Consider the following 15,053-nt stretch of genomic DNA (forward strand, 5'->3'; position numbering starts at 1 on the left):
GCTCTGGCAGGAATCACTTGTCTTTCTCTTCCTTGCACAGAGTGGGAAGACATCTGCAACGTGTAGACACTATTGATCCCTTCCCCCCAAATTTGGTTTATGTTTGAGTATATCAATCAATAACCTAAACAACGTGGTCTGAGTTGTCCTTCAGTGACAGGTAGTCATAAATACTTGTTGAAAGAACGGAAAATTCAAGTCCTCCGAAGTCATATGGTTCCCAAAACAAATTATCAACTGACAGAAGAGGGTTCTGGCTTCCCATTTGCTGTAGACACTCTACTTTGAGGCAGTAGTTCAGAGGCTTTTTCAGAACTTGGACCTCTGTGATCTGCACCCATCTCCAGCCATCCACCTCCAGCCCAGAATATCCACTGGACCTTCAGCAGTTTCTTTGACTGAATGATCTTCAAGGGTTAATGAAGGATCAAAAAGCAAGGGTGAAGGAGGGTACTTTGTACCATCACCCACAACATCTAAGTCCTGCTCGGGCTTAGAACTCTGAGGAGGCAACTTCCAGCTGGCAGTGGGCAGCAAGGATCCTCAGAGAGGCTTACAGGAACTAGTTTGTTGCGGGGTACCTCTTCAGAGCCCTGATCATTTGAAGAGAACTTGATTTGTGTCCTGACAAATACGGATAAGGCAGTGTCTGGTCTTTGGAATAGACTGATTGGAATAACAGACGTCATCCACAAAGGCCCAGCGCCTCTGACTGAAACAAATATTATGAGCCTGTTGGGCAGCATCATCTGGGCCAACATCCTGTGTTCCTTCAGGTGCCTATGTAATAAGGTTTCCCCTCCTTAGTGCTTATGATACTGCGGATGACGTTTCAGACACTTTAAGTTCTCTCATTCTTTGGCCAAAAGTCCCTCTGGGCCACTCAAGGGACTACGACTTAGAGCCTCATGTTCCACTTTGTGATTATGTAAAAAAACGTACTGAAGTCAATTAAACTGATCAATGTACAAAGATTGCAAACAAATTAGCTTCTCACACATAATCAGGGCAACTTCTGCTGCTGCATAGACACCGGCATGTCCAGAATTCTTCTGGCTCCAATGTGGCTACTTTCTGGAGACTGAGACGCCAGCTCTGTGTTAGCATAAGAGCTCAGCTGGCACAAGAGTGTTTCACCCATAGGCCCTGAACTGGTCTTCTTCATTTGAGCATGAAATGCCAGGGCATTCCTATGGGCATGTTCAGCACTGAAAGACTCCATCTTTCTTCTCAAGTTTTGGAGCAGCACTGGGATATTTTTTTTCATTCTTCATCAATGAAGGGCACATTCATGTCTTCAAGGATATGCTTAGTGCAAAATTTCTGCCCCTCTAGACAAGATTGCAAGCATGGGAGATGAGTGAATGAACAAGACAAGGTCTCCTGAGACCTGGGCACTGGGGTGATCCTCCCTGGATTGGTCAGCAAGAGGTGCATCAGAATCCTGTTCATACCAGAACCTCTGCCACTGTATTGCGCTGTGCCACTAGTCCTCTGGTTGTGCCAGCCGCTTCTCTCCAACAGGTTTTAGCTCTTGGGTGTGTTGTTAGCTGGTGGAGGGGCAAACAGAAATACATGTTCATCAAACTAGTACTCTTTCCACTTTTTTCATTCTCCCATTGGGTTTCTTGAGTTCTCTATTTTTCATGAGCGTTGCTTTCATCTTTGTACAATGCAGTGACAAGGGGATCTGAATGTCCTTGCTCTTACGGCAGAGTCAATAATTGGTGTCTTAACTGTATGTTTCAAACAAGAGAAATGACCCTTTCCAGCTGAAAGTCTCAATCGAGAGACATACGCACGTAAACACAAACATGGGCACATACACATGCACACATTACAGAGTTTTGTAAAATTAAATGATATTTTATTTTCTGGGCATCTCTATCCATTGACATCAGATGGATTATGTCTCAAAGTTTACATTCTTATTTGAAAACCCTCCACAGGAGATTCCGGGATTATACTCTGAGTTTATAATTCTAACAGTCTATGCATTTAGAATGCAAGTTCCTGACATCTAACTGATAAGATGCTGGTTACCAACCTTTAGCCTGGAGTGACAGAGCCTTGAAACTCCATCTCCCTAGCTCATCTCCCCATTGCTTTCTAATTAATAGCCGCAAATAACTGGCCTCTGGGTACCTTCTTCTTTATTTGGGGTGTGAAGAGAGGCTCACTTCCTGATCCCAGCTCTGATGAGAGGAAAATTCTGTCTCAGAAACATTTACATGAAAAAAAGAAAGTATAAGAGAGGGGGAATGAATGGGAGGCCTGAATGAACAAGGTCATAAAACAATATATTAATCCAGATTAATAAAAAAATAATTGTAACCACGAATTTAGAAATTGAATTAAGGATTTGAAGGACATATTGTTTCATTTTTAAGTGTTTGAATAACTTCAATAGAAGCTACCTTTAAAGCAATGAACTAATGAAAGTCAATACAAAGTGTATTCTTTGAGCTCTAATTTGCAAAAAAAAAGGATGATTAAATAATTATTAAGATAGGAAATTATGCAAAATTGTAAATATGCCAATTTATTATTTCATTTATTTCATCCGAACTGCATAATTAAAGGTTCTCCATAGAGTTTGTACGTGGGACTGAAATCAGTGTTTCATACACAACATCAATTCCTATGGGTTTTCAACTTTACTAGATCTTGTCAAGCCTCTCCTCCTCCCTTCAAACACATGCATGCACACACACGCACTTGTGCGCGCCCGTGTACACACACTTTTTTTTTAAGATTTTACTTTCAGTGTTACCTTAAATTCCTAAGCATGACAACTTGGGAGCCCACTGTAAGTCACATTTCTCCAGGTCACTGCTTATGGTTACAGCTTCTGCACAGAAAATTGTCCTGCCATGTTATCCCTCATCTCATCAAGCACAGCTTCCTGTCTTGCAAAAACAACTGCAATGATGGAGGTCATTATAACATCTTGTCCAATGTAAGCAAAACTGAGTTCTTTAGAACACCGTTTGACTAAAGATCAGACACTCAGACTCAGTCTGGGAAAAAGAATAATATTGATGGACCTGTGGAGTCTAATGAAAGAAAGATCAAAAGAAATCATTACAGCTGGATTATGAATGTTGAGGAAAGATAGTATTAATGTGTACAAGTTTTAATAACAGCAAGCTAAAGATTGTTGATTAGAATTCATTATTTTATAGAGTATTACCAACCTCAAAAGAATGGTCTTTTTTTATACTCCCCCCCCAAAAGAGACAATCTAAAATAATGATGCTTCAACTGAACTTTAAACTTACACTGAACTGCATGATTGTAAGTTAAAAAACAGACTCTACAAATGAGTGAAAGGAAGATGGTGGTTTATCCTCCCCTCTCCTCAGGTGATGGGGCCAGTGTGGTAGTTGGTGATGTTTTCTCAGGTGAAGAAAAACAGGTGCTTTATACATCACCTCAGTGAGATGGTGCCAACTGGGGCTGTCACTGAATCTTTTCTGGGAAGCAGCTGCTGTTATTTATCTTTTGTTGTGGTTGATCTCAATTAAAAAGACTACTTTATGGTAGAAGAAAGCTGTGGTCCCATTTATTCTGATTATATTACATGCAGAATTCTAGGATCAGAGGAAGGACCCCATAACTTAGAACAAACAGAGATTTGCAGAAGTGAATGCGTGAGACTGGGCACAGGGCTAGTGAATTCAGGGCAAGGCACAGACACCACTAGTGGTAGGTAGATTGTTTCAGGTGGTGATTATGGGTAGTTGAGGGAAATCTCTCAAGGTTTTTAAAAATTTCTCATCTGTACTCAGGGAAAAATATGAAGACTGTGAACAAGTTACTTCTATTTCTGAGACCTCAGTCATCTCATCTGTGGAAGTGAGTTGGGGTTCCATGATCCCTAAGGTCTTTTCAACTTAAATGTGCTATAATTCCAACTCTGGAATTATTTTGTAACCACAGAGCCTTCTAATGAACAAACATCTCTTATCCTTTATCACCTTAGGGCAAATTCTTGTTCACTGGGTGGATTGCCATGACTCATCACACTTGCTACAAAATTGAATGTTAATACAGCTATAGAGTTTTATATATGTCTTGTAGGATTATAAAAAAACATAATGTCTCCGTGAACGGCACCATATTTCCTTCGTTGAACTATTTTGAAATTGTCATGGGGTCTGATAAATAACATATAAACATCAATTTTGTTATAGAGTAATAGCATAAAGTATTTCAAGGGACTTTGCAAGAGACAGTCTGTATAAATGCCTGTGTGTGTGTCTGTATCCACACACACAAGTGAGCATTTGAAGTAATACAGCAATGGCATACATTGTGATGACATCAGAAACAAACTCACTGACTTCATTAGTCTCCCCTCTCATCGAGAATAAAGGATTACAGTCTGACTGATCTCTTTGATTTACAAGTCTGAAAAGATCTCTCCCAGCTTAAAGGTTCCAAATTATCTTAGGATAAAATGCTTAACATCTTAACATGAAACAAAAGGCAGCTCAGTAGTAGAGTTGCATTAACTCCTACAGGCCGAATGTCCACATTTCTCTCCCTGACGTGGTCTCAGCTCCAGCTATTCTGACCTACTTTAAAATGCCTGAATTCTCTATTTTCTTTCCAGTGTTAAGCCTTTGTAGGCCCTGTCTCCCTTGACAGAAATACCCTTCCCCTGCTTCCTTGACAGCCAACTCCTTCCTTTCCTTCAGGTTTCAGCTGGGTAAATTTGACTTTCCATGAAGGAGATTATAACCATTTCATAATATCAGTTCTGCCTCTGACAACGGGGAAACAGCCTAAGACTTTAAGTAATTAATTCGTATTTATTGAGCACACACTACTACGGTGTAAAAATGCCACAGGTGACCTAAATAGGAACAAGATACAGACCTCTATTAAAAGACGATTTGTGGAATATATACACATACTAGGACTAATGCAGAACGCTACGTGGGAAAACCCAAGTGCTTTGGTGATGTAGAAAACAGGGTGACCACATTTTGTTGAATTTGGAAAACAACTTAATCCGATGTTATTCTAAGAGTTTAAAAACAACATTGGCCCAAAGGACCTTCAGCTCTGAAAGGTACCAACCTTGGGTGATTGCCTAAGGTTCAAGTGAGTGGGTCTTAGACCCTCAAATTCCACTTAGAACAGTTCGATTGGTTTTCTGTGGATTTAAAAAAAGTTTGATAGCTGCAGGTGTTTTCTATTGGAATAATAGTATATTATGACATTAACAGATATTCTCAAGTTGATTTTCCCTTTCAAGGACATTGGTGGGTAACAAATACACAATCTCTATAGCAGAACTTGCTGCCCAAGTCACTGAAGCAAAATAGTGATTCATCAGTTCATGGCCATGTGTGATATCGAGGCACCTCAGGACACCTCACACTTGCCAGGTGCATTCATTTTTCTTCTTTATTTGCTTTTAATAGAATTTCACAGAGTATTTATTGGAAATTACTGTACAGCACTGTGATCTCTGAGAATGAGTCAATGTCCTGTGTTAATTGCAAATGTGTCAATATTGCAGCAGGAGTTTTGTTTTTTGAAGCAGAGGAGAAGGGTACTGAGCTTAAGAACTACAAACTCCCAAAATATCTGTCGAAGAAAAATGACATCTTCACTACATTTTTTCGCCTGAATATGTGTTTTGGCATGTGATTCAAGCTACTTTTAATTTCTGTCTTAATCCTGCTTTGTTGTGAGCTAAACTAAGCACACTTCTCTAGAATTCAAGTGTTCACTATATGAGGTAAATTAACTCTTCCAGTGCTCTAGGGTACCAATTAATGCCCCAGAGGAGGTAAATTACTAACTGGTACCCCGCTGCTCTGCAAAGACCGAATTTGCCTCAGATGGTTTGCTTGCTCTCTGTTAGGGAGTAGATTACTCCCAGAGGTTCTCTCTAGGACAGGATCCTTTTTTACATGGGAAATTAGATTCCATCTGATCGGCAGGCTCAATCTTCCCAAATGTGTCATCTGATAGTCATGATTAGATTACCAGAAGCTATAAATGCCTGTAATGAAAGCTTGACAAGTCAATGAGTAAATATAAGGACATGAAACAGACTATTTGGAATATTTAAAATGTTTAAAGTTTTGTGAGCATAGTGAGAACAAGATATTTGATTTTTATTAAGGTAGAACCTTCTGTCATTATTCAGAAGCATTGAGTAATGTGGTATTACAGAAATGTGTTATGAAACGGTGTTCTCTTCTTCACTGTTAAAATTATAGAGGGGAAGATGCAGACATGTAGACTATTTTTCACTCTCGCATCCTTTGCCCATGGATTTTTAATGTTGTTTGAATACTCGCACTGCTTTAGAAGATGCTTTTTCAGTGAGTCTATTTGAAAGTTTTACTTTGTACTGAGGTAAAAACGACCTTCCTCTCTCTTCGTTTGTTCATTATTGCACAAGCAGTTGTGAGTGCCGGGTAAGTCCGAGACACCGCACAGTGAAGGGAAAGCAGAATTCCCGCCTTCTCAAACTATATGCTGTAACAGAGAAGAACAAAAACAAAGCCATGAACATTAAATTGCGGTAGGTGATATGAAGAAAATAAATGAAAGAGTCCAAGGTAGAAAATCATTAGGGTAAGGAAAGGTTAGGGGCAACCATAGATATGTAACTGTGGAACATTGTAGAAGGATAAGAAGTCATGTTTCCATGTAACGCCAGTGGTTGTGAAGGAGATGCCTTTGAAAAGCAGAATGGGGTGGGGTGAATATGTGAAAAATCTGCTGAGGCAGAAGAGATGTTTTCACTTCTGAGGAGCTGAAGAACCAGACCCTTGTGACTAGACGCTTGTGAAGAAGGAGTGGGACGGGGGAGAATGAATCAAGATGGAGGGAAAAGCTGATATCACACTGCGCAGGGCATTATGAGCTAACGTAAGGAAGCTGAATGTTATGCTAAGTTCAGTGAAAAAATGATTTTAGGTAGGTGAGTGACATCATCTGAATTAGTGTAGAAATAGCAATGATATTAAATTTACATAGCACTTATTTTGTGCCAGACACATTTTAAAGGACTCGACGCTTATTAATATTTCTAATAATGCTATGAAATAGAATTAAAGTAAGTCACAGAGTCATTTCATGATGCCCAGGGTTGCATAGTTAGTGAATTACAGAACTAGAGTTTAACCTGAGTAGCATATGCCCTCACTAGTAACCACTTATGTTGTCCTAGCTAGATAGCTACATCTATCAACTTTTGTAAGTTGTACATAGCAGTATTAAACTGTGCTTCAATGCACGAGAATAAATGAGGTGTTTCAGGGTCTGAGTTTTGTAAGAAGACCGAGGACTGAGCCATGCGTGACCCCAGCAGTGCACATTGAGTGGAAGGACAAAACTAGCGAAGGACACTGAAAATCAATGAGCCAGTAATGGGGGCACTGCTGATGGAGAAGTGATAGGGAACTAAGGGGAGTGTCCTAAGAGGAAATGGGGGTGAGTTCTGCTTCATGCTGCGGAGAACTGAATTATGCGGAGAACTGAATTAGACATCTGTGCTGGATTATGTCGTGGCAGTCATTGATGACCATGAAAGACAGGTTTTCATGAAGAAGTCTAGAGAAAAGACTGAATAGATAAGAGTAAGGGTGAAAGAGATAAAGTCAAGATAGAATATATGGACAACTGTTTAGAATTCTGTGGTAATAGAAGAGAAATAGCTGGAGAGAGAGATTGGGTCAGGGAGAACACATGCACACACACACGTGCGTAAGAAAAGAACAACAGAGCATCTGCATCTGCTGATAAGAGAAAAGGGAGCCTTTGAGCATGCAGGAGAGAAAACAATATCGGTATATAAGTTTCTTTGAGGAGCCAAAGCAAGAGAGGATTCAGGGTAGAAACGGGAGGTTCGGTGTTCGCTGGGGGAGGGACTTTCCTTATTGAGCGTATGGGAGAAAAGTTGTGTTCAGGGGTAGAGAACTTAGGCTGGTGGGATCTCGCTCTGCATCTGGAAAAAAGCAAATAATGAGAAATATTTAATATTGTTTACTCTGTCCCCCTCTATGCTAAATGCTTTACATAGGTTATTTCAGTTAATTCTCAGAAAACTCTTCTCAGAAACTTCTCAGAAAAAAATATTTTTAACTTTTAATTAACAGCTGATGGAACTGAGACTCACAGGAATTAAGTGACTTGCCCCAAATCACAAATCCACTAATTGCTAGAGCTAAAAATCTGAAAGCAAACAGCCTGGCTCCAAAATCTAATTCTAGAGCTAGAAGTTTATTCACTAGTAAGTGAGTGGTGAGACTCAGAGAGCTAAACCAGCCTTTCCAAATATATGCACCTGCTTGCTGAGAGTGCTCAGTGTTCTTCCACTCTACCTATTTCTCCTGCTTTAGAGGCAGGAGGCATTTTAAAGTGAAAATATGTGACTGTTTATCATGAACTTTATTCGCTGAAAATGTAGTGAAATTTGGGGTGGAGACTGTAAAGATTAAAATCCTAAGAATCAGATATAATTGTTTTTCAAGACAGGAAAAAAATAAGTCAAAGGACTCTTCATATCGCTGGTATAAATTTTCCTAATGAGAACTCCATGTAATACAATTAGTTTTAAAAAAGAATTTTCCAAGTGCCTGATTAACTTTTAATCAGGATGCTAAGATGATTAAGCACAGTCTGATTATGTAAGAAAAAATGCAGTGAAAGACAATGTTCTGCTTTTTTGTACACACATGCACTACAGAAGCAATTTAAGAGGAAGTTCAACAATTCTTCATTTAACAAATCTCATCAAAATTAGCAGTGGCAATTATTCAAAGGTTGTATCTGCTTTTGTTAATTTTTTTTTGCTGTATCACAGAGAGATTTCTAATTTTTATATTTTTCTAATAGAATGGCTATCATACTTATAAGCTCTTATTATACAATGCTAAGAGGATTTTTAAATTTCATATTTCAAGGAACCAAATATGTTTTCCATTAAATCCTATTATTCATTGTATAGTTTCAGTCCACTTATATAAATGTAGCATCCTAAAGACTTTTTGCTTGTTTGTTTATTTTTCCCAACTCTCTTATGCACCACTTAATATGCACATCTTTTGCTTTAGTCCATGATGTCTACACAGACAGCAAACAGACCTAACATGTGCAACCTAACAGCATCTCAATACAGATCCTGCAGATTGTGCTTCTCTCTAAAGAGACTCCGAATGTCCCACAGCATCACACACCTGCCCCTCGAAATGGCGGCCAACTTGCTAATACAGCTTGTCTTGGTCTTCCTTCTTCCTTCCTTCATCCCTCATGGCCAGGCTAAGACACTGGCAAGAATTAAATTTCTATCTGCAGAAGCATAAAGAGAAGGCACACATGTCTTTCTGTTTCACAACCATATGCCAAAATAAATCTTACTTTGTTAAAACATTCACCCACAATTTTGTTTGTGTGTTTTTCAACTCCTTGTCTGCGTTTGTGTTTTTGTAAGATAAATGTTTTAGGATCTTGAAGACCTAGGAATTTACCTCATTCTTCAAGATGAACTGCAATATGACCTATAATATGGTAACACGAGTCAGTTATGTTTTATTGTTTAAAGTGATCACATGACCTAAAAAAGAATGAAATCTTGCCATTTGCAACAACATGGATGGACCTAGAGAGTGAGTGCTAAGTGAAATAGGACAGTCAGAGAAAGACATATATGATATGATTTCACTCATATGTAGAATTTAAGAAACAAAAAAAACCAAACAAGCAGAGAGACAAAGGCAAACAGTGGTTTCAAGTTTTTATTTAAATTCTAGTTAATTAGCATGTAGTGTAATATCGGTTCCAGGCATAAAATTTAGTGATTCATCACTTACATAGGAGACCCAGTGCTCATCATAAGTGCCCTCCTTAATCCCCATCACCCATTTAGCCCATTCCCTACCCACCTCCCCTCTAGTAACCCTCAGTTTGTTCTCTATAGTTAAGAATCTCTTATGGTTTGCCTTCCTGTCCCCCCCCCCATTCCCCTGTGTTCATCTGTGTTGTTTCTTAAATTCCACATATGAGTGAAATCATATGGTATCTTTCTCTGACTGGCTTGTTTTGTTTAGTGTAATACACTAGTTCCATCTACATTGTTGCAAATGACAAGATTTTATTCTTTTTGATGGCTGAGTAATACTCCGTTATATATAAAAAAATTACAGATAGATAGATATAGATATAGATCTCTCACATTTTCTTTGTGTGTATATATGTATACATACCACATCTTCCTTATCCATTCATTAGTTGATGGACATTTGGGCTCTTTCCATAATTTGGCTATTGTTGAAAAAGCGGACTCTTAAATACAGAGATCTCAAACTGGTAGTTGCAAGAGGGAAGGTGGGTGGGGAATGGGATAGATAAAGGGGATTAGGAGTACATTTATCATGATGAGCATTGAGTAATGTATAGAATTGTTGAATCACTATATTGTACACCTGAAACTAATATAACACTCTATGTGAATTATACTTCAATAAATTTTTTTTTAAAAAGATAGACATAAAAATCAGTCACATGCCCAATCACGATCCGTTTTATGTTCCAGTCCCTTTTCAATGCCTGACATTTGACATGAAAAAAAAATGTCAATTTAATAATCCAACGTTAAGTCAAACGGGCTGCTCTCATCAGAAGTGGAAATGAAAGGAACCTTGCAAAATAATTGTTTCATTGGGCTAAGAATAAACGTAATCCTGGGAATGAATTAGTCATCACGCTATACTACCTGCTAAACATCTGCTGGTGCTTCTCCCTGTGTTGGGTACCCAGGAGGTCAATTCCTGATTATACTAAGTGGGAGAATTCTTATAGTCTACATTAATGCTGTACTTTAATGGGAGAATTAACACTGATGTTGTCTATAATAATGAGGATGTTTTTTATTTTTGCTTCAATTTTCTTTTCATCATAAAATTGATGAAATATGACCCAGAGGATGGATAGAGAAACATAGATGTAGATATGGATATATAGAGATTTGCATACTGACAGTGCATATTCTGATAGATTTAATCATTTTCTCATACTTCTGTGACACAGTAAGATTTGGAGCTGAGAATTTTTCTTTTTTTTTTCTTTCTTTTTTCTTTTTTTTTTTGGTCACACAGAGAGAGAGAGTGCCAGAGGGTGGGGAAGGGGCAGAGGGAGAGAGAAAATCTCAAGCAGACTCCATGCTGAGTGCAGAGCCCGATGTGGGACTCGATCTCACAACACCAAGATCATAACCTGAGCTGAAATCAAGAGTTGGACTCTTAAATGACTGAGCTACCCAGGATCCCCAAGAGCTGAGAATTTTTCTTGAAATAGTTTTTATCCATAAAATCAATATGATTGTTTTTAATAAATACCAGAATAATGAATTCATTTAGATTTTTGTAATGTGTTTCTGATACTGTTTTTTTCCTGAAAGGTTAAATTATTAATACCCAGAAAACCATATATCTGGACAAGATAAGTCAGTTGCATTGAATCCACAGGAAAGGAAGCTTATATCACATTACCATTTAGACAACAATATGGGAAACAAACCTATAGGTACCATTAAAACCTCAAAGAAAATTCCTCTACAAAAGGAATTTTTGACATCAGATGATGGGCCCTAGAAGACCAAAGGGATTTGGGATGTGTGCTCAAAATTGGCCTTTCATGTGTGTTTATGTATTCAGCTTATCCATCCATCAAAAGCTCCACCTGTCTTGGAGATATCCCCCATCATTTATTTATCTGCAGAGAGACTGGCGTCTGAATTGATCTTTATTTCAGTCATGTACTGAATGTAAGAATTCTGAAAAGCAATTTGGAGTCAATACACATCCTTTTTCCAAGAGAAAAGTTGTACTTCACAGGGATCTAGAGCCTTGAAGCTCAGATCTACTTTTGGAGAATAACGTAAAATTCATAGGAAACCCCCCTATTCCATTTTTAGACTGGTGTGGACATTTTGTCAGGTCTGATCATGAAACTAAACCTGACATAAGCTTTCTCAATTATATCATTCCTTGGAAGACTATAGTTAATTGAAACATAATCAAGTATTTAGAAAGAGCTGCTTTGAAAACTATCAGTTAAACTATAACACTGTATCAGACCCCAGTAACAACCACCAGGATGTTCCCACCTCTGCCAGCATTTTGAAGAAGAGTGCATGATTTCTTCCTTCAGCCAAGAAGATCAGTTGGCAATGACGACTAGTTACTCTCACATTTGTGGTGCTTGCTGTATGTCACACATTGTGTTACATGTGTTATATGAATAAAGTAGCCTTTGTGAAAATGCCATGGATAAATATTATTACACCTACTTTAGGTTAAGTAACCTACTCACTTAATTTGTAAATGGCAGAGCCAGTGCAGTTAAACATTTCATTCCATGCCTGTATGGCGTAGGAAACGAACAAACACGTAAGCCTTTGGTATATTTATATACTAAAAAACTCTTTAATGTAAGAACTTAAAAGGTGGTACGTGACACTGATTGTAGATGAAGCAATATATGGTGGAAGATGGAGAGATGGAAAAGAAGGTTTTCACTCTTAGGAAGCTTGCAATTTAATAGTGGAAATAAAGCAGCACATGCCTGTCCATAATAAAACTGTTCGTATCTGTGGAGGCTTAACAGTTTGCACAGTTCTTTCAAGCCTTTTAATTTTATTTCATGGTATCCAACGTTTTTATCACTAAGTGATCTGTATGCCTCAGTCTCTTCTATACGTGGCTCCATTGTCTTCTTAGCACTCTCAGAAATTCATTAAAATTTTAAGACTAAGACATTTTGATTACATGTTCCTTCTTAGTATTAATACATATGAATGTATAAAAATGATTATTTCAACATTCATCATATGATGAATAAAATGCATTTGTCATAAGCTTTCAATTCAGCATAATTTAGACATTGGCTTGGCACTGGCCTTAAAAGAGAGCAGAGTAGGGATCTTCTGGCCAAAGTCCCCTACTACCACTTCCTCCCACCTTCTTTTCTGTTATATGATGAGTAGGAAAGGTCTCTTCTTCCTTAAAGGTTATACCTTCCATTTCTTCTCTGAATTCTCTCTTGTTTTGTGTTCTCAGATATGTCTGTATATTAGATATAATCTTTTTTTAAAGATTTATTTATTTGAGCGAAAGAGAGAGAGAGAGAGAGAGAGAGTGAGTGGGGGGAGGGGCAGAAAAGAGAGAGAGAATCCCTAAGAAGACTCCCTACTGAGCAAGGAGCCTGACATGGGGCTCAATCCCATGACCCTGAGATCATGACCTGAGCTGAAATCAAGAGTTGGATGCTTAACCAGCTGCGCCAGCCAGGTGCCCCAGTTTTCTCTTCTTAATCTCCAGTCCCTTCCTTTCCCTCATCTATAGTCATATAGGCTCTGTGCTTACATGTGGTCGTGCTCCTGTGTGTGCATGCATGTGTGTGTATATATTCTCTCTTGGCCCCATGTCCCTCTCCTGCCATAGCTTTCTTTGTATGTAAAGGGAAAAAATTCCTAGAAAGCATAACTGAATCAGTCAGATTTAAAGTAGGAAAAAATACACAGCAAAATAATATATCCCAGGGATATGGGGGGGCAGAGAATATATATATATTATAAGGTCAGTGAATTAGGTATGAGGAAAGAGCCCACGCATGGTGTCAAAGTCTAGCATTTAGAGCTGGCTGTGCCATTTACTTATCTCTTTGATACTGACCAAATCACACAACAGCAGTTTCTTCATCCATAATAATACCTTCCTCTGCTACTTGAAGTTGCTACTCCAATCAAAAAAAAAAAAAAAAAAAAAAAAAAGAAAGAAAGAAAAAGAAAAAGAACGCCCATTTCTGTTAGAAAGCGTTGCAAAACTGCATGGACCTTGCCTGATACAAATATGAGATGGCATTGCCTTTCATTGAGATAAATGTCCTAGTGACGCTTCAGTTTTCACAAACAAATCATTCTCTTATCCCTAGTTTTGCTGATTTGTGCAGCTCCCCATTTACCTAGAACACAGAATTGCTCTATTTCAAGTAATTGTCAGGGGGTATAATATCCAATTCACTGCTGCTCGATTCGCCAGTAGTGAAAAATAATACCCATGGATGTTTATCTGAATGATACGCTGTTCTTTCAAACTTCTAGGCATCCTAAATTTTAGTATTATTGGATTAAGCTCTCCAGCCAGGAAGCCCGAAACCCATCATAGTAGTCCACAATAAAATAGATTTTTTCAATTCTCTTAGAAAGTTTGGAATGATGAAGTTATATACCGTATAAAGTTAGATTATATAAAAAGGGAGCTTTCTGTAAATTGTTTCACTTTGTAACGTAAAGGTATTGTTATGTCAGTTACACACCATCCACTTCAACTGGAACACCTCAGTGTCGCAAATAGCTGTGGTTCTTTCAGAAATTGTTTTTAAATCTAATCATCACTGATTTGTGTAAATGGCCATGTCCTTATCACGTAAAAGGCATATTTGTGTCCCACCTCTTGCAAATGTACCAACTTCTAAATTTTCATACATTTTCTGAATCAGTCTCATTCTTAATCTCAGCATACTTGCCATTCTGTACTTCCCCTTTGGATCATTTCCCTTTACCAGCATTATTTTTAATGTGTGTGTGTGTGAGAGAGAGAGAGAGTGTGTGTATGTGTGACAGTGTGTTTGTGTGTGTGTGTGTGTGTGTGTGTGTGTGTGTGTGTGTGTGCATTTTAATGGGTTATATAGGCACTTGGTCAAACATCAAACAGCCAGAAAGAGGAATACAGGTTCCCCCTGCTATCTGAAATCAGAGCATTCCTATGAAACTTTTCGTAAGAAGCAATTGCCATTAATTTATATGGAAAAAAAGTTTGAGCAACCCCAGACCCCAAAAATAATCTCTCTTAGGCTTTTGTGATACCTTAGGACACATCTTGCTAATGAATGCACAGAATCAATCAAGATTGTGTTTCTACACATTCTAATGGAAAGGAACTTTCTGATATTTACTCTTCTGAATGCTGAAAAGCAATGTTATATTTTAAATTACTACTTATCTTCCTAGGAGCATAGTGGAA

The 15,053-nt window shown here is 38.2% G+C and overlaps 1 pseudogene; it reads right to left on the reverse strand.

Annotated features, from left to right (window-relative positions):
• Positions 1-233: 233 nt before the first annotated feature.
• LOC113241432 (KAT8 regulatory NSL complex subunit 2-like) lies at positions 234-1,452 on the reverse strand (annotated as a pseudogene).
• Between the last annotated feature and the right edge of the window lie 13,601 nt (positions 1,453-15,053).

This window comes from Ursus arctos, unplaced genomic scaffold (genome assembly GCF_023065955.2).
Source record: "Ursus arctos isolate Adak ecotype North America unplaced genomic scaffold, UrsArc2.0 scaffold_3, whole genome shotgun sequence".
Classification (NCBI taxonomy): Eukaryota; Metazoa; Chordata; class Mammalia; order Carnivora; family Ursidae; genus Ursus; species Ursus arctos.